The following is a 20,789-nucleotide window of genomic DNA, read 5'->3' as shown; positions in this document are numbered from 1 at the left end:
GCTGCCAGACAATTTTCCATGCACACTCTGGGCTGGGGGGCAGTCAACCACCAGTACACACAGCAGAACCTAAACCCATACCATTATTGCTAAGCAGCAAGACAGGGGCCCATTGCACTCCCACGGGGCCTTTTTAAATGCAATCCATAACCCGGATTTGCCAGGAACCCTTCTTACTCCTCCTACTTGCATGTGACACTGGGCTTAGGATCTGCATAGGAAACACACACACAAGCACACACCTACCTTTGTTGCCTGCAGATGCCTCCTTGGCTGTCCCCAAACGGTATCAAACCAACACCCACGGGAAGCTGTAAGCATAGAGGACATGCCTGCACCCCATTGGACTTACCTGTGTGGGTTAAACCCGGGTTATTTGACAACCTATGGCGGTGATGGTTCTGCTCAGGCAGAGCAGTGCTGATGCTCCTCATAAAGCTGTCGCTGCTGTGAAGGTTCTAGGTGACATCACAAATCCCTATGGTTACATACACAACAAAGCTGGGTTGTTGTTGTTTACACTCTGCAAGGCCTGTGGAAGTGAGTGACATCATAGCACTGTAGTTCTGAGGGTTCTAGATGGATGCAACAATCTCCTGTTGCTTCTATGAAGGCCATAATAGACGACATCACCAAACAGCTCCATAGTCACATACACAGCAAAGGAGAGATGTTGTTTACACCTAGTGATGTCAGTGGTATTGAGTGACATCACAGCACAGTGCTAAGGCTCCTGGGCCTGGACACAGCAGCGGCTGCAATATCTCAACGGAGAATACGTTTATATATATGTGTGTGTGTGCGCGTATATATATATATATATATATATATATATATATATATATATATTTCTCCGCCAAAATCACTTTTAAACCCATTTCCACCTTTTTTTCCCTTCTCTTCCTCTTACTTTTTTTTCAAGTTTTTTTACGTTTTTCTCCTTTTCGCCTCTTTTATGGGCGTATTATTCTTCTTTTTCTTCTTTTTTTTCGTCTAATGCATACCCCATCAGTGCAGCAATGCTTATTCAATACCGCCAGCAGATGGAGACACTGGGGGATAATTTTCTAAGGATTTATACTGATTTTTCCTGTCTGAATTTGTCGCACAGAAAGTTGCAGGCCAAATATGTGTGACATTTCTGCGACTTTAGCTTCTAGAGCATTTTTACAACATTATACATAGGTGCTGAATACATAAAAAGCGACTGTTCAGCGACAGACAAGTCGCATCGGCTGAAAGTAGGCCAGAATGTCAGTCCATGTTGGAGCAGGTTTAGATACAGTCTAAAGTATAGATCTCAAAGTCTGTGCACAGAATTTAGCAAGGGCCTCGCACCTTCTGATGCATCAGGTAGGTGCACAATAGCATAGCCTAACCCTCTGTACTTTGGTCTATATTGATGCGGGACATAGACAGCCAGCTGATGACCAATCCATTAGTGCAATGGATGGCTGGAAGCATTTGTCTTTGCCTTTGCAATACCACAGAAGCAATGCATGGTCAATGTACAGCAATGACACACCTGTGTGAACAGCCAGGAGACCCCCCCCCCCATGTTATGTTACATAGTTACATAGTTAGTACGGTCGAAAAAAGACATATGTCCATCAAGTTCAACCAGGGAATTAAGGGGTAGGGGTGTGGCGCGATATTGGGGAAGCGATGAGATTTTATATTTCTTCATAAGCATTAATCTTATTTTGTCAATTAGGAACATTCAGCACCCACCCGCTATCAAGGCAGCTGCCTATCATGTCATGCCCTACCTGCACAGGTGTGCTGGCTACTCAAATGATCCAATTAAGGAGGCCATTTAGTCAGCAGCAGCAGAAGTCCTGTGCCTGGACGCTCCAACAGCGGCCAGACACAAGCAGAAGCAGAAGCAGCAGAAGCAGCAGCAGCACCACCTTTTGTTTTTTGGCTGCAGCAGCAGCAAGGCCCACAGGGCTGGCTAGCTGGCTAGCCAGCAAGCAGGTAGCAATGAAAGTAGGAATCTTTCTTTTTAACCCTGTAAGGGGGTGGTGCACTGTACCCGAAGATACTGTCATATCGGGTCAATGCATAGGGCGACGGAAGCAAGCTTCGAAATCGGCCCCCGTTCTCAAAAATCCATTTAATATATGGTCCCCAGATAGGGGACGTATCAGATATTAAACTGATAAGAACAGATACTACACTTGATCTTAGCCAAAAGGCCGAGAAGCGATAACCGTGAAAGGGGCGGGCCCAACAAGGTGCCCTTCATGGGCACTATCACTGCTTGCTGTCAGGGAGGCTGCCAGACAATTTTCCATGCACACTCTGGGCTGGGGGGCAGTCAACCACCAGTACACACAGCAGAACCTAAACCCATACCATTATTGCTAAGCAGCAAGACAGGGGCCCATTGCACTCCCACGGGGCCTTTTTAAATGCAATCCATAACCCGGATTTGCCAGGAACCCTTCTTACTCCTCCTACTTGCATGTGACACTGGGCTTAGGATCTGCATAGGAAACACACACACAAGCACACACCTACCTTTGTTGCCTGCAGATGCCTCCTTGGCTGTCCCCAAACGGTATCAAACCAACACCCACGGGAAGCTGTAAGCATAGAGGACATGCCTGCACCCCATTGGACTTACCTGTGTGGGTTAAACCCGGGTTATTTGACAACCTATGGCGGTGATGGTTCTGCTCAGGCAGAGCAGTGCTGATGCTCCTCATAAAGCTGTCGCTGCTGTGAAGGTTCTAGGTGACATCACAAATCCCTATGGTTACATACACAACAAAGCTGGGTTGTTGTTGTTTACACTCTGCAAGGCCTGTGGAAGTGAGTGACATCATAGCACTGTAGTTCTGAGGGTTCTAGATGGATGCAACAATCTCCTGTTGCTTCTATGAAGGCCATAATAGACGACATCACCAAACAGCTCCATAGTCACATACACAGCAAAGGAGAGATGTTGTTTACACCTAGTGATGTCAGTGGTATTGAGTGACGTCACAGCACAGTGCTAAGGCTCCTGGGCCTGGACACAGCAGCGGCTGCAATATCTCAACGGAGAATACGTTTATATATATGTGTGTGTGTGCGCGTATATATATATATATATATATATATATATATATATATATATATATATTTCTCCGCCGAAATCACTTTTAAACCCATTTCCACCTTTTTTTCCCTTCTCTTCCTCTTACTTTTTTTTCACGTTTTTTTACGTTTTTCTCCTTTTCGCCTCTTTTCTGGGCGTATTATTCTTCTTTTTCTTCTTTTTTTTCGTCTAATGCATACCCCATCAGTGCAGCAATGCTTATTCAATACCGCCAGCAGATGGAGACACTGGGGGATAATTTTCTAAGGATTTATACTGATTTTTCCTGTCTGAATTTGTCGCACAGAAAGTTGCAGGCCAAATATGTGTGACATTTCTGCGACTTTAGCTTCTAGAGCATTTTTACAACATTATACATAGGTGCTGAATACATAAAAAGCGACTGTTCAGCGACAGACAAGTCGCATCGGCTGAAAGTAGGCCAGAATGTCAGTCCATGTTGGAGCAGGTTTAGATACAGTCTAAAGTATAGATCTCAAAGTCTGTGCACAGAATTTAGCAAGGGCCTCGCACCTTCTGATGCATCAGGTAGGTGCACAATAGCATAGCCTAACCCTCTGTACTTTGGTCTATATTGATGCGGGACATAGACAGCCAGCTGATGACCAATCCATTAGTGCAATGGATGGCTGGAAGCATTTGTCTTTGCCTTTGCAATACCACAGAAGCAATGCATGGTCAATGTACAGCAATGACACACCTGTGTGAACAGCCAGGAGACCCCCCCCCCCCCCATGTTATGTTACATAGTTACATAGTTAGTACGGTCGAAAAAAGACATATGTCCATCAAGTTCAACCAGGGAATTAAGGGGTAGGGGTGTGGCGCGATATTGGGGAAGGGATGAGATTTTATATTTCTTCATAAGCATTAATCTTATTTTGTCAATTAGGAACATTCAGCACCCACCCGCTATCAAGGCAGCTGCCTATCATGTCATGCCCTACCTGCACAGGTGTGCTGGCTACTCAAATGATCCAATTAAGGAGGCCATTTAGTCAGCAGCAGCAGAAGTCCTGTGCCTGGACGCTCCAACAGCGGCCAGACACAAGCAGAAGCAGAAGCAGCAGAAGCAGCAGCAGCACCACCTTTTGTTTTTTGGCTGCAGCAGCAGCAAGGCCCACAGAGCTGGCTAGCTGGCTAGCCAGCAAGCAGGTAGCAATGAAAGTAGGAATCTTTCTTTTTAACCCTGTAAGGGGGTGGTGCACTGTACCCGAAGATACTGCCATATCGGGTCAATGCATAGGGCGACGGAAGCAAGCTTCGAAATCGGCCCCCGTTCTCAAAAATCCATTTAATATATGGTCCCCAGATAGGGGACGTATCAGATATTAAACTGATAAGAACAGATACTACACTTGATCTTAGCCAAAAGGCCGAGAAGCGATAACCGTGAAAGGGGCGGGCCCAACAAGGTGCCCTTCATGGGCACTATCACTGCTTGCTGTCAGGGAGGCTGCCAGACAATTTTCCATGCACACTCTGGGCTGGGGGGCAGTCAACCACCAGTACACACAGCAGAACCTAAACCCATACCATTATTGCTAAGCAGCAAGACAGGGGCCCATTGCACTCCCACGGGGCCTTTTTAAATGCAATCCATAACCCGGATTTGCCAGGAACCCTTCTTACTCCTCCTACTTGCATGTGACACTGGGCTTAGGATCTGCATAGGAAACACACACACAAGCACACACCTACCTTTGTTGCCTGCAGATGCCTCCTTGGCTGTCCCCAAACGGTATCAAACCAACACCCACGGGAAGCTGTAAGCATAGAGGACATGCCTGCACCCCATTGGACTTACCTGTGTGGGTTAAACCCGGGTTATTTGACAACCTATGGCGGTGATGGTTCTGCTCAGGCAGAGCAGTGCTGATGCTCCTCATAAAGCTGTCGCTGCTGTGAAGGTTCTAGGTGACATCACAAATCCCTATGGTTACATACACAACAAAGCTGGGTTGTTGTTGTTTACACTCTGCAAGGCCTGTGGAAGTGAGTGACATCATAGCACTGTAGTTCTGAGGGTTCTAGATGGATGCAACAATCTCCTGTTGCTTCTATGAAGGCCATAATAGACGACATCACCAAACAGCTCCATAGTCACATACACAGCAAAGGAGAGATGTTGTTTACACCTAGTGATGTCAGTGGTATTGAGTGACATCACAGCACAGTGCTAAGGCTCCTGGGCCTGGACACAGCAGCGGCTGCAATATCTCAACGGAGAATACGTTTATATATATGTGTGTGTGTGCGCGTATATATATATATATATATATATATATATATATATATATATATTTCTCCGCCGAAATCACTTTTAAACCCATTTCCACCTTTTTTTCCCTTCTCTTCCTCTTACTTTTTTTTCACGTTTTTTTACGTTTTTCTCCTTTTCGCCTCTTTTCTGGGCGTATTATTCTTCTTTTTCTTCTTTTTTTTCGTCTAATGCATACCCCATCAGTGCAGCAATGCTTATTCAATACCGCCAGCAGATGGAGACACTGGGGGATAATTTTCTAAGGATTTATACTGATTTTTCCTGTCTGAATTTGTCGCACAGAAAGTTGCAGGCCAAATATGTGTGACATTTCTGCGACTTTAGCTTCTAGAGCATTTTTACAACATTATACATAGGTGCTGAATACATAAAAAGCGACTGTTCAGCGACAGACAAGTCGCATCGGCTGAAAGTAGGCCAGAATGTCAGTCCATGTTGGAGCAGGTTTAGATACAGTCTAAAGTATAGATCTCAAAGTCTGTGCACAGAATTTAGCAAGGGCCTCGCACCTTCTGATGCATCAGGTAGGTGCACAATAGCATAGCCTAACCCTCTGTACTTTGGTCTATATTGATGCGGGACATAGACAGCCAGCTGATGACCAATCCATTAGTGCAATGGATGGCTGGAAGCATTTGTCTTTGCCTTTGCAATACCACAGAAGCAATGCATGGTCAATGTACAGCAATGACACACCTGTGTGAACAGCCAGGAGACCCCCCCCCCATGTTATGTTACATAGTTACATAGTTAGTACGGTCGAAAAAAGACATATGTCCATCAAGTTCAACCAGGGAATTAAGGGGTAGGGGTGTGGCGCGATATTGGGGAAGGGATGAGATTTTATATTTCTTCATAAGCATTAATCTTATTTTGTCAATTAGGAACATTCAGCACCCACCCGCTATCACCGCTATCAAGGCAGCTGCCTATCATGTCATGCCCTACCTGCACAGGTGTGCTGGCTACTCAAATGATCCAATTAAGGAGGCCATTTAGTCAGCAGCAGCAGAAGTCCTGTGCCTGGACGCTCCAACAGCGGCCAGACACAAGCAGAAGCAGAAGCAGCAGAAGCAGCAGCAGCACCACCTTTTGTTTTTTGGCTGCAGCAGCAGCAAGGCCCACAGGGCTGGCTAGCTGGCTAGCCAGCAAGCAGGTAGCAATGAAAGTAGGAATCTTTCTTTTTAACCCTGTAAGGGGGTGGTGCACTGTACCTGAAGATACTGCCATATCGGGTCAATGCATAGGGCGACGGAAGCAAGCTTCGAAATCGGCCCCCGTTCTCAAAAATCCATTTAATATATGGTCCCCAGATAGGGGACGTATCAGATATTAAACTGATAAGAACAGATACTACACTTGATCTTAGCCAAAAGGCCGAGAAGCGATAACCGTGAAAGGGGCGGGCCCAACAAGGTGCCCTTCATGGGCACTATCACTGCTTGCTGTCAGGGAGGCTGCCAGACAATTTTCCATGCACACTCTGGGCTGGGGGGCAGTCAACCACCAGTACACACAGCAGAACCTAAACCCATACCATTATTGCTAAGCAGCAAGACAGGGGCCCATTGCACTCCCACGGGGCCTTTTTAAATGCAATCCATAACCCGGATTTGCCAGGAACCCTTCTTACTCCTCCTACTTGCATGTGACACTGGGCTTAGGATCTGCATAGGAAACACACACACAAGCACACACCTACCTTTGTTGCCTGCAGATGCCTCCTTGGCTGTCCCCAAACGGTATCAAACCAACACCCACGGGAAGCTGTAAGCATAGAGGACATGCCTGCACCCCATTGGACTTACCTGTGTGGGTTAAACCCGGGTTATTTGACAACCTATGGCGGTGATGGTTCTGCTCAGGCAGAGCAGTGCTGATGCTCCTCATAAAGCTGTCGCTGCTGTGAAGGTTCTAGGTGACATCACAAATCCCTATGGTTACATACACAACAAAGCTGGGTTGTTGTTGTTTACACTCTGCAAGGCCTGTGGAAGTGAGTGACATCATAGCACTGTAGTTCTGAGGGTTCTAGATGGATGCAACAATCTCCTGTTGCTTCTATGAAGGCCATAATAGACGACATCACCAAACAGCTCCATAGTCACATACACAGCAAAGGAGAGATGTTGTTTACACCTAGTGATGTCAGTGGTATTGAGTGACATCACAGCACAGTGCTAAGGCTCCTGGGCCTGGACACAGCAGCGGCTGCAATATCTCAACGGAGAATACGTTTATATATATGTGTGTGTGTGCGCGTATATATATATATATATATATATATATATATATATATATATATATATATTCTCCGCCGAAATCACTTTTAAACCCATTTCCACCTTTTTTTCCCTTCTCTTCCTCTTACTTTTTTTTCACGTTTTTTTACGTTTTTCTCCTTTTCGCCTCTTTTCTGGGCGTATTATTCTTCTTTTTCTTCTTTTTTTTCGTCTAATGCATACCCCATCAGTGCAGCAATGCTTATTCAATACCGCCAGCAGATGGAGACACTGGGGGATAATTTTCTAAGGATTTATACTGATTTTTCCTGTCTGAATTTGTCGCACAGAAAGTTGCAGGCCAAATATGTGTGACATTTCTGCGACTTTAGCTTCTAGAGCATTTTTACAACATTATACATAGGTGCTGAATACATAAAAAGCGACTGTTCAGCGACAGACAAGTCGCATCGGCTGAAAGTAGGCCAGAATGTCAGTCCATGTTGGAGCAGGTTTAGATACAGTCTAAAGTATAGATCTCAAAGTCTGTGCACAGAATTTAGCAAGGGCCTCGCACCTTCTGATGCATCAGGTAGGTGCACAATAGCATAGCCTAACCCTCTGTACTTTGGTCTATATTGATGCGGGACATAGACAGCCAGCTGATGACCAATCCATTAGTGCAATGGATGGCTGGAAGCATTTGTCTTTGCCTTTGCAATACCACAGAAGCAATGCATGGTCAATGTACAGCAATGACACACCTGTGTGAACAGCCAGGAGACCCCCCCCCCCCCCCCCCATGTTATGTTACATAGTTACATAGTTAGTACGGTCGAAAAAAGACATATGTCCATCAAGTTCAACCAGGGAATTAAGGGGTAGGGGTGTGGCGCGATATTGGGGAAGGGATGAGATTTTATATTTCTTCATAAGCATTAATCTTATTTTGTCAATTAGGAACATTCAGCACCCACCCGCTATCAAGGCAGCTGCCTATCATGTCATGCCCTACCTGCACAGGTGTGCTGGCTACTCAAATGATCCAATTAAGGAGGCCGTTTAGTCAGCAGCAGCAGAAGTCCTGTGCCTGGACGCTCCAACAGCGGCCAGACACAAGCAGAAGCAGAAGCAGCAGAAGCAGCAGCAGCACCACCTTTTGTTTTTTGGCTGCAGCAGCAGCAAGGCCCACAGGGCTGGCTAGCTGGCTAGCCAGCAAGCAGGTAGCAATGAAAGTAGGAATCTTTCTTTTTAACCCTGTAAGGGGGTGGTGCACTGTACCCGAAGATACTGCCATATCGGGTCAATGCATAGGGCGACGGAAGCAAGCTTCGAAATCGGCCCCCGTTCTCAAAAATCCATTTAATATATGGTCCCCAGATAGGGGACGTATCAGATATTAAACTGATAAGAACAGATACTACACTTGATCTTAGCCAAAAGGCCGAGAAGCGATAACCGTGAAAGGGGCGGGCCCAACAAGGTGCCCTTCATGGGCACTATCACTGCTTGCTGTCAGGGAGGCTGCCAGACAATTTTCCATGCACACTCTGGGCTGGGGGGCAGTCAACCACCAGTACACACAGCAGAACCTAAACCCATACCATTATTGCTAAGCAGCAAGACAGGGGCCCATTGCACTCCCACGGGGCCTTTTTAAATGCAATCCATAACCCGGATTTGCCAGGAACCCTTCTTACTCCTCCTACTTGCATGTGACACTGGGCTTAGGATCTGCATAGGAAACACACACACAAGCACACACCTACCTTTGTTGCCTGCAGATGCCTCCTTGGCTGTCCCCAAACGGTATCAAACCAACACCCACGGGAAGCTGTAAGCATAGAGGACATGCCTGCACCCCATTGGACTTACCTGTGTGGGTTAAACCCGGGTTATTTGACAACCTATGGCGGTGATGGTTCTGCTCAGGCAGAGCAGTGCTGATGCTCCTCATAAAGCTGTCGCTGCTGTGAAGGTTCTAGGTGACATCACAAATCCCTATGGTTACATACACAACAAAGCTGGGTTGTTGTTGTTTACACTCTGCAAGGCCTGTGGAAGTGAGTGACATCATAGCACTGTAGTTCTGAGGGTTCTAGATGGATGCAACAATCTCCTGTTGCTTCTATGAAGGCCATAATAGACGACATCACCAAACAGCTCCATAGTCACATACACAGCAAAGGAGAGATGTTGTTTACACCTAGTGATGTCAGTGGTATTGAGTGACATCACAGCACAGTGCTAAGGCTCCTGGGCCTGGACACAGCAGCGGCTGCAATATCTCAACGGAGAATACGTTTATATATATGTGTGTGTGTGCGCGTATATATATATATATATATATATATATATATATATATATATATATATTTCTCCGCCGAAATCACTTTTAAACCCATTTCCACCTTTTTTTCCCTTCTCTTCCTCTTACTTTTTTTTCACGTTTTTTTACGTTTTTCTCCTTTTCGCCTCTTTTCTGGGCGTATTATTCTTCTTTTTCTTCTTTTTTTTCGTCTAATGCATACCCCATCAGTGCAGCAATGCTTATTCAATACCGCCAGCAGATGGAGACACTGGGGGATAATTTTCTAAGGATTTATACTGATTTTTCCTGTCTGAATTTGTCGCACAGAAAGTTGCAGGCCAAATATGTGTGACATTTCTGCGACTTTAGCTTCTAGAGCATTTTTACAACATTATACATAGGTGCTGAATACATAAAAAGCGACTGTTCAGCGACAGACAAGTCGCATCGGCTGAAAGTAGGCCAGAATGTCAGTCCATGTTGGAGCAGGTTTAGATACAGTCTAAAGTATAGATCTCAAAGTCTGTGCACAGAATTTAGCAAGGGCCTCGCACCTTCTGATGCATCAGGTAGGTGCACAATAGCATAGCCTAACCCTCTGTACTTTGGTCTATATTGATGCGGGACATAGACAGCCAGCTGATGACCAATCCATTAGTGCAATGGATGGCTGGAAGCATTTGTCTTTGCCTTTGCAATACCACAGAAGCAATGCATGGTCAATGTACAGCAATGACACACCTGTGTGAACAGCCAGGAGACCCCCCCCCCCCATGTTATGTTACATAGTTACATAGTTAGTACGGTCGAAAAAAGACATATGTCCATCAAGTTCAACCAGGGAATTAAGGGGTAGGGGTGTGGCGCGATATTGGGGAAGGGATGAGATTTTATATTTCTTCATAAGCATTAATCTTATTTTGTCAATTAGGAACATTCAGCACCCACCCGCTATCAAGGCAGCTGCCTATCATGTCATGCCCTACCTGCACAGGTGTGCTGGCTACTCAAATGATCCAATTAAGGAGGCCATTTAGTCAGCAGCAGCAGAAGTCCTGTGCCTGGACGCTCCAACAGCGGCCAGACACAAGCAGAAGCAGAAGCAGCAGAAGCAGCAGCAGCACCACCTTTTGTTTTTTGGCTGCAGCAGCAGCAAGGCCCACAGGGCTGGCTAGCTGGCTAGCCAGCAAGCAGGTAGCAATGAAAGTAGGAATCTTTCTTTTTAACCCTGTAAGGGGGTGGTGCACTGTACCCGAAGATACTGCCATATCGGGTCAATGCATAGGGCGACGGAAGCAAGCTTCAAAATCGGCCCCCGTTCTCAAAAATCCATTTAATATATGGTCCCCAGATAGGGGACGTATCAGATATTAAACTGATAAGAACAGATACTACACTTGATCTTAGCCAAAAGGCCGAGAAGCGATAACCGTGAAAGGGGCGGGCCCAACAAGGTGCCCTTCATGGGCACTATCACTGCTTGCTGTCAGGGAGGCTGCCAGACAATTTTCCATGCACACTCTGGGCTGGGGGGCAGTCAACCACCAGTACACACAGCAGAACCTAAACCCATACCATTATTGCTAAGCAGCAAGACAGGGGCCCATTGCACTCCCACGGGGCCTTTTTAAATGCAATCCATAACCCGGATTTGCCAGGAACCCTTCTTACTCCTCCTACTTGCATGTGACACTGGGCTTAGGATCTGCATAGGAAACACACACACAAGCACACACCTACCTTTGTTGCCTGCAGATGCCTCCTTGGCTGTCCCCAAACGGTATCAAACCAACACCCACGGGAAGCTGTAAGCATAGAGGACATGCCTGCACCCCATTGGACTTACCTGTGTGGGTTAAACCCGGGTTATTTGACAACCTATGGCGGTGATGGTTCTGCTCAGGCAGAGCAGTGCTGATGCTCCTCATAAAGCTGTCGCTGCTGTGAAGGTTCTAGGTGACATCACAAATCCCTATGGTTACATACACAACAAAGCTGGGTTGTTGTTGTTTACACTCTGCAAGGCCTGTGGAAGTGAGTGACATCATAGCACTGTAGTTCTGAGGGTTCTAGATGGATGCAACAATCTCCTGTTGCTTCTATGAAGGCCATAATAGACGACATCACCAAACAGCTCCATAGTCACATACACAGCAAAGGAGAGATGTTGTTTACACCTAGTGATGTCAGTGGTATTGAGTGACATCACAGCACAGTGCTAAGGCTCCTGGGCCTGGACACAGCAGCGGCTGCAATATCTCAACGGAGAATACGTTTATATATATGTGTGTGTGTGCGCGTATATATATATATATATATATATATATATATATATATATATATATTTCTCCGCCGAAATCACTTTTAAACCCATTTCCACCTTTTTTTCCCTTCTCTTCCTCTTACTTTTTTTTCACGTTTTTTTACGTTTTTCTCCTTTTCGCCTCTTTTCTGGGCGTATTATTCTTCTTTTTCTTCTTTTTTTTCGTCTAATGCATACCCCATCAGTGCAGCAATGCTTATTCAATACCGCCAGCAGATGGAGACACTGGGGGATAATTTTCTAAGGATTTATACTGATTTTTCCTGTCTGAATTTGTCGCACAGAAAGTTGCAGGCCAAATATGTGTGACATTTCTGCGACTTTAGCTTCTAGAGCATTTTTACAACATTATACATAGGTGCTGAATACATAAAAAGCGACTGTTCAGCGACAGACAAGTCGCATCGGCTGAAAGTAGGCCAGAATGTCAGTCCATGTTGGAGCAGGTTTAGATACAGTCTAAAGTATAGATCTCAAAGTCTGTGCACAGAATTTAGCAAGGGCCTCGCACCTTCTGATGCATCAGGTAGGTGCACAATAGCATAGCCTAACCCTCTGTACTTTGGTCTATATTGATGCGGGACATAGACAGCCAGCTGATGACCAATCCATTAGTGCAATGGATGGCTGGAAGCATTTGTCTTTGCCTTTGCAATACCACAGAAGCAATGCATGGTCAATGTACAGCAATGACACACCTGTGTGAACAGCCAGGAGACCCCCCCCCCCCCCATGTTATGTTACATAGTTACATAGTTAGTACGGTCGAAAAAAGACATATGTCCATCAAGTTCAACCAGGGAATTAAGGGGTAGGGGTGTGGCGCGATATTGGGGAAGGGATGAGATTTTATATTTCTTCATAAGCATTAATCTTATTTTGTCAATTAGGAACATTCAGCACCCACCCGCTATCAAGGCAGCTGCCTATCATGTCATGCCCTACCTGCACAGGTGTGCTGGCTACTCAAATGATCCAATTAAGGAGGCCGTTTAGTCAGCAGCAGCAGAAGTCCTGTGCCTGGACGCTCCAACAGCGGCCAGACACAAGCAGAAGCAGAAGCAGCAGAAGCAGCAGCAGCACCACCTTTTGTTTTTTGGCTGCAGCAGCAGCAAGGCCCACAGGGCTGGCTAGCTGGCTAGCCAGCAAGCAGGTAGCAATGAAAGTAGGAATCTTTCTTTTTAACCCTGTAAGGGGGTGGTGCACTGTACCCGAAGATACTGCCATATCGGGTCAATGCATAGGGCGACGGAAGCAAGCTTCGAAATCGGCCCCCGTTCTCAAAAATCCATTTAATATATGGTCCCCAGATAGGGGACGTATCAGATATTAAACTGATAAGAACAGATACTACACTTGATCTTAGCCAAAAGGCCGAGAAGCGATAACCGTGAAAGGGGCGGGCCCAACAAGGTGCCCTTCATGGGCACTATCACTGCTTGCTGTCAGGGAGGCTGCCAGACAATTTTCCATGCACACTCTGGGCTGGGGGGCAGTCAACCACCAGTACACACAGCAGAACCTAAACCCATACCATTATTGCTAAGCAGCAAGACAGGGGCCCATTGCACTCCCACGGGGCCTTTTTAAATGCAATCCATAACCCGGATTTGCCAGGAACCCTTCTTACTCCTCCTACTTGCATGTGACACTGGGCTTAGGATCTGCATAGGAAACACACACACAAGCACACACCTACCTTTGTTGCCTGCAGATGCCTCCTTGGCTGTCCCCAAACGGTATCAAACCAACACCCACGGGAAGCTGTAAGCATAGAGGACATGCCTGCACCCCATTGGACTTACCTGTGTGGGTTAAACCCGGGTTATTTGACAACCTATGGCGGTGATGGTTCTGCTCAGGCAGAGCAGTGCTGATGCTCCTCATAAAGCTGTCGCTGCTGTGAAGGTTCTAGGTGACATCACAAATCCCTATGGTTACATACACAACAAAGCTGGGTTGTTGTTGTTTACACTCTGCAAGGCCTGTGGAAGTGAGTGACATCATAGCACTGTAGTTCTGAGGGTTCTAGATGGATGCAACAATCTCCTGTTGCTTCTATGAAGGCCATAATAGACGACATCACCAAACAGCTCCATAGTCACATACACAGCAAAGGAGAGATGTTGTTTACACCTAGTGATGTCAGTGGTATTGAGTGACATCACAGCACAGTGCTAAGGCTCCTGGGCCTGGACACAGCAGCGGCTGCAATATCTCAACGGAGAATACGTTTATATATATGTGTGTGTGTGCGCGTATATATATATATATATATATATATATATATATATATATATATTTCTCCGCCGAAATCACTTTTAAACCCATTTCCACCTTTTTTTCCCTTCTCTTCCTCTTACTTTTTTTTCACGTTTTTTTACGTTTTTCTCCTTTTCGCCTCTTTTCTGGGCGTATTATTCTTCTTTTTCTTCTTTTTTTTTCGTCTAATGCATACCCCATCAGTGCAGCAATGCTTATTCAATACCGCCAGCAGATGGAGACACTGGGGGATAATTTTCTAAGGATTTATACTGATTTTTCCTGTCTGAATTTGTCGCACAGAAAGTTGCAGGCCAAATATGTGTGACATTTCTGCGACTTTAGCTTCTAGAGCATTTTTACAACATTATACATAGGTGCTGAATACATAAAAAGCGACTGTTCAGCGACAGACAAGTCGCATCGGCTGAAAGTAGGCCAGAATGTCAGTCCATGTTGGAGCAGGTTTAGATACAGTCTAAAGTATAGATCTCAAAGTCTGTGCACAGAATTTAGCAAGGGCCTCGCACCTTCTGATGCATCAGGTAGGTGCACAATAGCATAGCCTAACCCTCTGTACTTTGGTCTATATTGATGCGGGACATAGACAGCCAGCTGATGACCAATCCATTAGTGCAATGGATGGCTGGAAGCATTTGTCTTTGCCTTTGCAATACCACAGAAGCAATGCATGGTCAATGTACAGCAATGACACACCTGTGTGAACAGCCAGGAGACCCCCCCCCCTCCCCCCCCCATGTTATGTTACATAGTTACATAGTTAGTACGGTCGAAAAAAGACATATGTCCATCAAGTTCAACCAGGGAATTAAGGGGTAGGGGTGTGGCGCGATATTGGGGAAGGGATGAGATTTTATATTTCTTCATAAGCATTAATCTTATTTTGTCAATTAGGAACATTCAGCACCCACCCGCTATCAAGGCAGCTGCCTATCATGTCATGCCCTACCTGCACAGGTGTGCTGGCTACTCAAATGATCCAATTAAGGAGGCCATTTAGTCAGCAGCAGCAGAAGTCCTGTGCCTGGACGCTCCAACAGCGGCCAGACACAAGCAGAAGCAGAAGCAGCAGAAGCAGCAGCAGCACCACCTTTTGTTTTTTGGCTGCAGCAGCAGCAAGGCCCACAGGGCTGGCTAGCTGGCTAGCCAGCAAGCAGGTAGCAATGAAAGTAGGAATCTTTCTTTTTAACCCTGTAAGGGGGTGGTGCACTGTACCCGAAGATACTGCCATATCGGGTCAATGCATAGGGCGACGGAAGCAAGCTTCGAAATCGGCCCCCGTTCTCAAAAATCCATTTAATATATGGTCCCCAGATAGGGGACGTATCAGATATTAAACTGATAAGAACAGATACTACACTTGATCTTAGCCAAAAGGCCGAGAAGCGATAACCGTGAAAGGGGCGGGCCCAACAAGGTGCCCTTCATGGGCACTATCACTGCTTGCTGTCAGGGAGGCTGCCAGACAATTTTCCATGCACACTCTGGGCTGGGGGGCAGTCAACCACCAGTACACACAGCAGAACCTAAACCCATACCATTATTGCTAAGCAGCAAGACAGGGGCCCATTGCACTCCCACGGGGCCTTTTTAAATGCAATCCATAACCCGGATTTGCCAGGAACCCTTCTTACTCCTCCTACTTGCATGTGACACTGGGCTTAGGATCTGCATAGGAAACACACACACAAGCACACACCTACCTTTGTTGCCTGCAGATGCCTCCTTGGCTGTCCCCAAACGGTATCAAACCAACACCCACGGGAAGCTGTAAGCATAGAGGACATGCCTGCACCCCATTGGACTTACCTGTGTGGGTTAAACCCGGGTTATTTGACAACCTATGGCGGTGATGGTTCTGCTCAGGCAGAGCAGTGCTGATGCTCCTCATAAAGCTGTCGCTGCTGTGAAGGTTCTAGGTGACATCACAAATCCCTATGGTTACATACACAACAAAGCTGGGTTGTTGTTGTTTACACTCTGCAAGGCCTGTGGAAGTGAGTGACATCATAGCACTGTAGTTCTGAGGGTTCTAGATGGATGCAACAATCTCCTGTTGCTTCTATGAAGGCCATAATAGACGACATCACCAAACAGCTCCATAGTCACATACACAGCAAAGGAGAGATGTTGTTTACACCTAGTGATGTCAGTGGTATTGAGTGACATCACAGCACAGTGCTAAGGCTCCTGGGCCTGGACACAGCAGCGGCTGCAATATCTCAACGGAGAATACGTTTATATATATGTGTGTGTGTGCGCGTATATATATATATATATATATATATATATATATATATATATATTTCTCCGCCGAAATCACTTTTAAACCCATTTCCACCTTTTTTTCCCTTCTCTTCCTCTTACTTTTTTTTCACGTTTTTTTACGTTTTTCTCCTTTTCGCCTCTTTTCTGGGCGTATTATTCTTCTTTTTCTTCTTTTTTTCGTCTAATGCATACCCCATCAGTGCAGCAATGCTTATTCAATACCGCCAGCAGATGGAGACACTGGGGGATAATTTTCTAAGGATTTATACTGATTTTTCCTGTCTGAATTTGTCGCACAGAAAGTTGCAGGCCAAATATGTGTGACATTTCTGCGACTTTAGCTTCTAGAGCATTTTTACAACATTATACATAGGTGCTGAATACATAAAAAGCGACTGTTCAGCGACAGACAAGTCGCATCGGCTGAAAGTAGGCCAGAATGTCAGTCCATGTTGGAGCAGGTTTAGATACAGTCTAAAGTATAGATCTCAAAGTCTGTGCACAGAATTTAGCAAGGGCCTCGCACCTTCTGATGCATCAGGTAGGTGCACAATAGCATAGCCTAACCCTCTGTACTTTGGTCTATATTGATGCGGGACATAGACAGCCAGCTGATGACCAATCCATTAGTGCAATGGATGGCTGGAAGCATTTGTCTTTGCCTTTGCAATACCACAGAAGCAATGCATGGTCAATGTACAGCAATGACACACCTGTGTGAACAGCCAGGAGACCCCCCCCCCTCCCCCCCCCCATGTTATGTTACATAGTTACATAGTTAGTACGGTCGAAAAAAGACATATGTCCATCAAGTTCAACCAGGGAATTAAGGGGTAGGGGTGTGGCGCGATATTGGGGAAGGGATGAGATTTTATATTTCTTCATAAGCATTAATCTTATTTTGTCAATTAGGAACATTCAGCACCCACCCGCTATCAAGGCAGCTGCCTATCATGTCATGCCCTACCTGCACAGGTGTGCTGGCTACTCAAATGATCCAATTAAGGAGGCCATTTAGTCAGCAGCAGCAGAAGTCCTGTGCCTGGACGCTCCAACAGCGGCCAGACACAAGCAGAAGCAGAAGCAGCAGAAGCAGCAGCAGCACCACCTTTTGTTTTTTGGCTGCAGCAGCAGCAAGGCCCACAGGGCTGGCTAGCTGGCTAGCCAGCAAGCAGGTAGCAATGAAAGTAGGAATCTTTCTTTTTAACCCTGTAAGGGGGTGGTGCACTGTACCCGAAGATACTGCCATATCGGGTCAATGCATAGGGCGACGGAAGCAAGCTTCGAAATCGGCCCCCGTTCTCAAAAATCCATTTAATATATGGTCCCCAGATAGGGGACGTATCAGATATTAAACTGATAAGAACAGATACTACACTTGATCTTAGCCAAAAGGCCGAGAAGCGATAACCGTGAAAGGGGCGGGCCCAACAAGGTGCCCTTCATGGGCACTATCACTGCTTGCTGTCAGGGAGGCTGCCAGACAATTTTCCATGCACACTCTGGGCTGGGGGGCAGTCAACCACCAGTACACACAGCAGAACCTAAACCCATACCATTATTGCTAAGCAGCAAGACAGGGGCCCATTGCACTCCCACGGGGCCTTTTTAAATGCAATCCATAACCCGGATTTGCCAGGAACCCTTCTTACTCCTCCTACTTGCATGTGACACTGGGCTTAGGATCTGCATAGGAAACACACACACAAGCACACACCTACCTTTGTTGCCTGCAGATGCCTCCTTGGCTGTCCCCAAACGGTATCAAACCAACACCCACGGGAAGCTGTAAGCATAGAGGACATGCCTGCACCCCATTGGACTTACCTGTGTGGGTTAAACCCGGGTTATTTGACAACCTATGGCGGTGATGGTTCTGCTCAGGCAGAGCAGTGCTGATGCTCCTCATAAAGCTGTCGCTGCTGTGAAGGTTCTAGGTGACATCACAAATCCCTATGGTTACATACACAACAAAGCTGGGTTGTTGTTGTTTACACTCTGCAAGGCCTGTGGAAGTGAGTGACATCATAGCACTGTAGTTCTGAGGGTTCTAGATGGATGCAACAATCTCCTGTTGCTTCTATGAAGGCCATAATAGACGACATCACCAAACAGCTCCATAGTCACATACACAGCAAAGGAGAGATGTTGTTTACACCTAGTGATGTCAGTGGTATTGAGTGACATCACAGCACAGTGCTAAGGCTCCTGGGCCTGGACACAGCAGCGGCTGCAATATCTCAACGGAGAATACGTTTATATATATGTGTGTGTGTGCGCGTATATATATATATATATATATATATATATATATATATATATATATATATATTTCTCCGCCGAAATCACTTTTAAACCCATTTCCACCTTTTTTTCCCTTCTCTTCCTCTTACTTTTTTTTCACGTTTTTTTACGTTTTTCTCCTTTTCGCCTCTTTTCTGGGCGTATTATTCTTCTTTTTCTTCTTTTTTTCGTCTAATGCATACCCCATCAGTGCAGCAATGCTTATTCAATACCGCCAGCAGATGGAGACACTGGGGGATAATTTTCTAAGGATTTATACTGATTTTTCCTGTCTGAATTTGTCGCACAGAAAGTTGCAGGCCAAATATGTGTGACATTTCTGCGACTTTAGCTTCTAGAGCATTTTTACAACATTATACATAGGTGCTGAATACATAAAAAGCGACTGTTCAGCGACAGACAAGTCGCATCGGCTGAAAGTAGGCCAGAATGTCAGTCCATGTTGGAGCAGGTTTAGATACAGTCTAAAGTATAGATCTCAAAGTCTGTGCACAGAATTTAGCAAGGGCCTCGCACCTTCTGATGCATCAGGTAGGTGCACAATAGCATAGCCTAACCCTCTGTACTTTGGTCTATATTGATGCGGGACATAGACAGCCAGCTGATGACCAATCCATTAGTGCAATGGATGGCTGGAAGCATTTGTCTTTGCCTTTGCAATACCACAGAAGCAATGCATGGTCAATGTACAGCAATGACACACCTGTGTGAACAGCCAGGAGACCCCCCCCCCATGTTATGTTACATAGTTACATAGTTAGTACGGTCGAAAAAAGACATATGTCCATCAAGTTCAACCAGGGAATTAAGGGGTAGGGGTGTGGCGCGATATTGGGGAAGGGATGAGATTTTATATTTCTTCATAAGCATTAATCTTATTTTGTCAATTAGGAACATTCAGCACCCACCCGCTATCAAGGCAGCTGCCTATCATGTCATGCCCTACCTGCACAGGTGTGCTGGCTACTCAAATGATCCAATTAAGGAGGCCATTTAGTCAGCAGCAGCAGAAGTCCTGTGCCTGGATGCTCCAACAGCGGCCAGACACAAGCAGAAGCAGAAGCAGCAGAAGCAGCAGCAGCACCACCTTTTGTTTTTTGGCTGCAGCAGCAGCAAGGCCCACAGGGCTGGCTAGCTGGCTAGCCAGCAAGCAGGTAGCAATGAAAGTAGGAATCTTTCTTTTTAACCCTGTAAGGGGGTGGTGCACTGTACCCGAAGATACTGCCATATCGGGTCAATGCATAGGGCGACGGAAGCAAGCTTCGAAATCGGCCCCCGTTCTCAAAAATCCATTTAATATATGGTCCCCAGATAGGGGACGTATCAGATATTAAACTGATAAGAACAGATACTACACTTGATCTTAGCCAAAAGGCCGAGAAGCGATAACCGTGAAAGGGGCGGGCCCAACAAGGTGCCCTTCATGGGCACTATCACTGCTTGCTGTCAGGGAGGCTGCCAGACAATTTTCCATGCACACTCTGGGCTGGGGGGCAGTCAACCACCAGTACACACAGCAGAACCTAAACCCATACCATTATTGCTAAGCAGCAAGACAGGGGCTCATTGCACTCCCACGGGGCCTTTTTAAATGCAATCCATAACCCGGATTTGCCAGGAACCCTTCTTACTCCTCCTACTTGCATGTGACACTGGGCTTAGGATCTGCATAGGAAACACACACACAA

General features: G+C 46.1%; 9 non-coding genes across 9 annotated transcripts; all 9 read right to left on the bottom strand.

The window, feature by feature from the left end:
• Positions 1-2,019: 2,019 nt before the first annotated feature.
• Positions 2,020-2,210, bottom strand: LOC130349229 (U2 spliceosomal RNA). Its single transcript, XR_008886622.1, has one exon. It is a non-coding gene; the product is annotated as a U2 spliceosomal RNA (small nuclear RNA).
• Positions 2,211-4,303: 2,093 nt separating this feature from the next.
• LOC130349220 (U2 spliceosomal RNA) lies at positions 4,304-4,494 on the bottom strand. The gene has a single exon (XR_008886614.1). It is a non-coding gene; the product is annotated as a U2 spliceosomal RNA (small nuclear RNA).
• Positions 4,495-6,588: 2,094 nt separating this feature from the next.
• On the bottom strand, positions 6,589-6,779 carry LOC130349252 (U2 spliceosomal RNA). Its single transcript, XR_008886643.1, has one exon. It is a non-coding gene; the product is annotated as a U2 spliceosomal RNA (small nuclear RNA).
• Positions 6,780-8,877: 2,098 nt separating this feature from the next.
• Positions 8,878-9,068, bottom strand: LOC130349208 (U2 spliceosomal RNA). The gene has a single exon (XR_008886603.1). It is a non-coding gene; the product is annotated as a U2 spliceosomal RNA (small nuclear RNA).
• Positions 9,069-11,159: 2,091 nt separating this feature from the next.
• LOC130349078 (U2 spliceosomal RNA) lies at positions 11,160-11,350 on the bottom strand. The gene has a single exon (XR_008886486.1). It is a non-coding gene; the product is annotated as a U2 spliceosomal RNA (small nuclear RNA).
• Positions 11,351-13,441: 2,091 nt separating this feature from the next.
• LOC130349195 (U2 spliceosomal RNA) lies at positions 13,442-13,632 on the bottom strand. Its single transcript, XR_008886591.1, has one exon. It is a non-coding gene; the product is annotated as a U2 spliceosomal RNA (small nuclear RNA).
• Positions 13,633-15,728: 2,096 nt separating this feature from the next.
• Positions 15,729-15,919, bottom strand: LOC130349183 (U2 spliceosomal RNA). The gene has a single exon (XR_008886580.1). It is a non-coding gene; the product is annotated as a U2 spliceosomal RNA (small nuclear RNA).
• Positions 15,920-18,014: 2,095 nt separating this feature from the next.
• LOC130349170 (U2 spliceosomal RNA) lies at positions 18,015-18,205 on the bottom strand. The gene has a single exon (XR_008886569.1). It is a non-coding gene; the product is annotated as a U2 spliceosomal RNA (small nuclear RNA).
• A 2,092-nt stretch (positions 18,206-20,297) lies between these two features.
• On the bottom strand, positions 20,298-20,488 carry LOC130349158 (U2 spliceosomal RNA). The gene has a single exon (XR_008886558.1). It is a non-coding gene; the product is annotated as a U2 spliceosomal RNA (small nuclear RNA).
• Positions 20,489-20,789: the final 301 nt, after the last annotated feature.

The sequence above is a fragment of the Hyla sarda genome, unplaced genomic scaffold (genome assembly GCF_029499605.1).
Source record: "Hyla sarda isolate aHylSar1 unplaced genomic scaffold, aHylSar1.hap1 scaffold_91, whole genome shotgun sequence".
NCBI lineage: Eukaryota > Metazoa > Chordata > Amphibia > Anura > Hylidae > Hyla > Hyla sarda.
The sequence above is the reverse complement of the archived record's forward strand: the minus strand, read 5'-3'. Positions and strand labels throughout refer to the sequence as shown.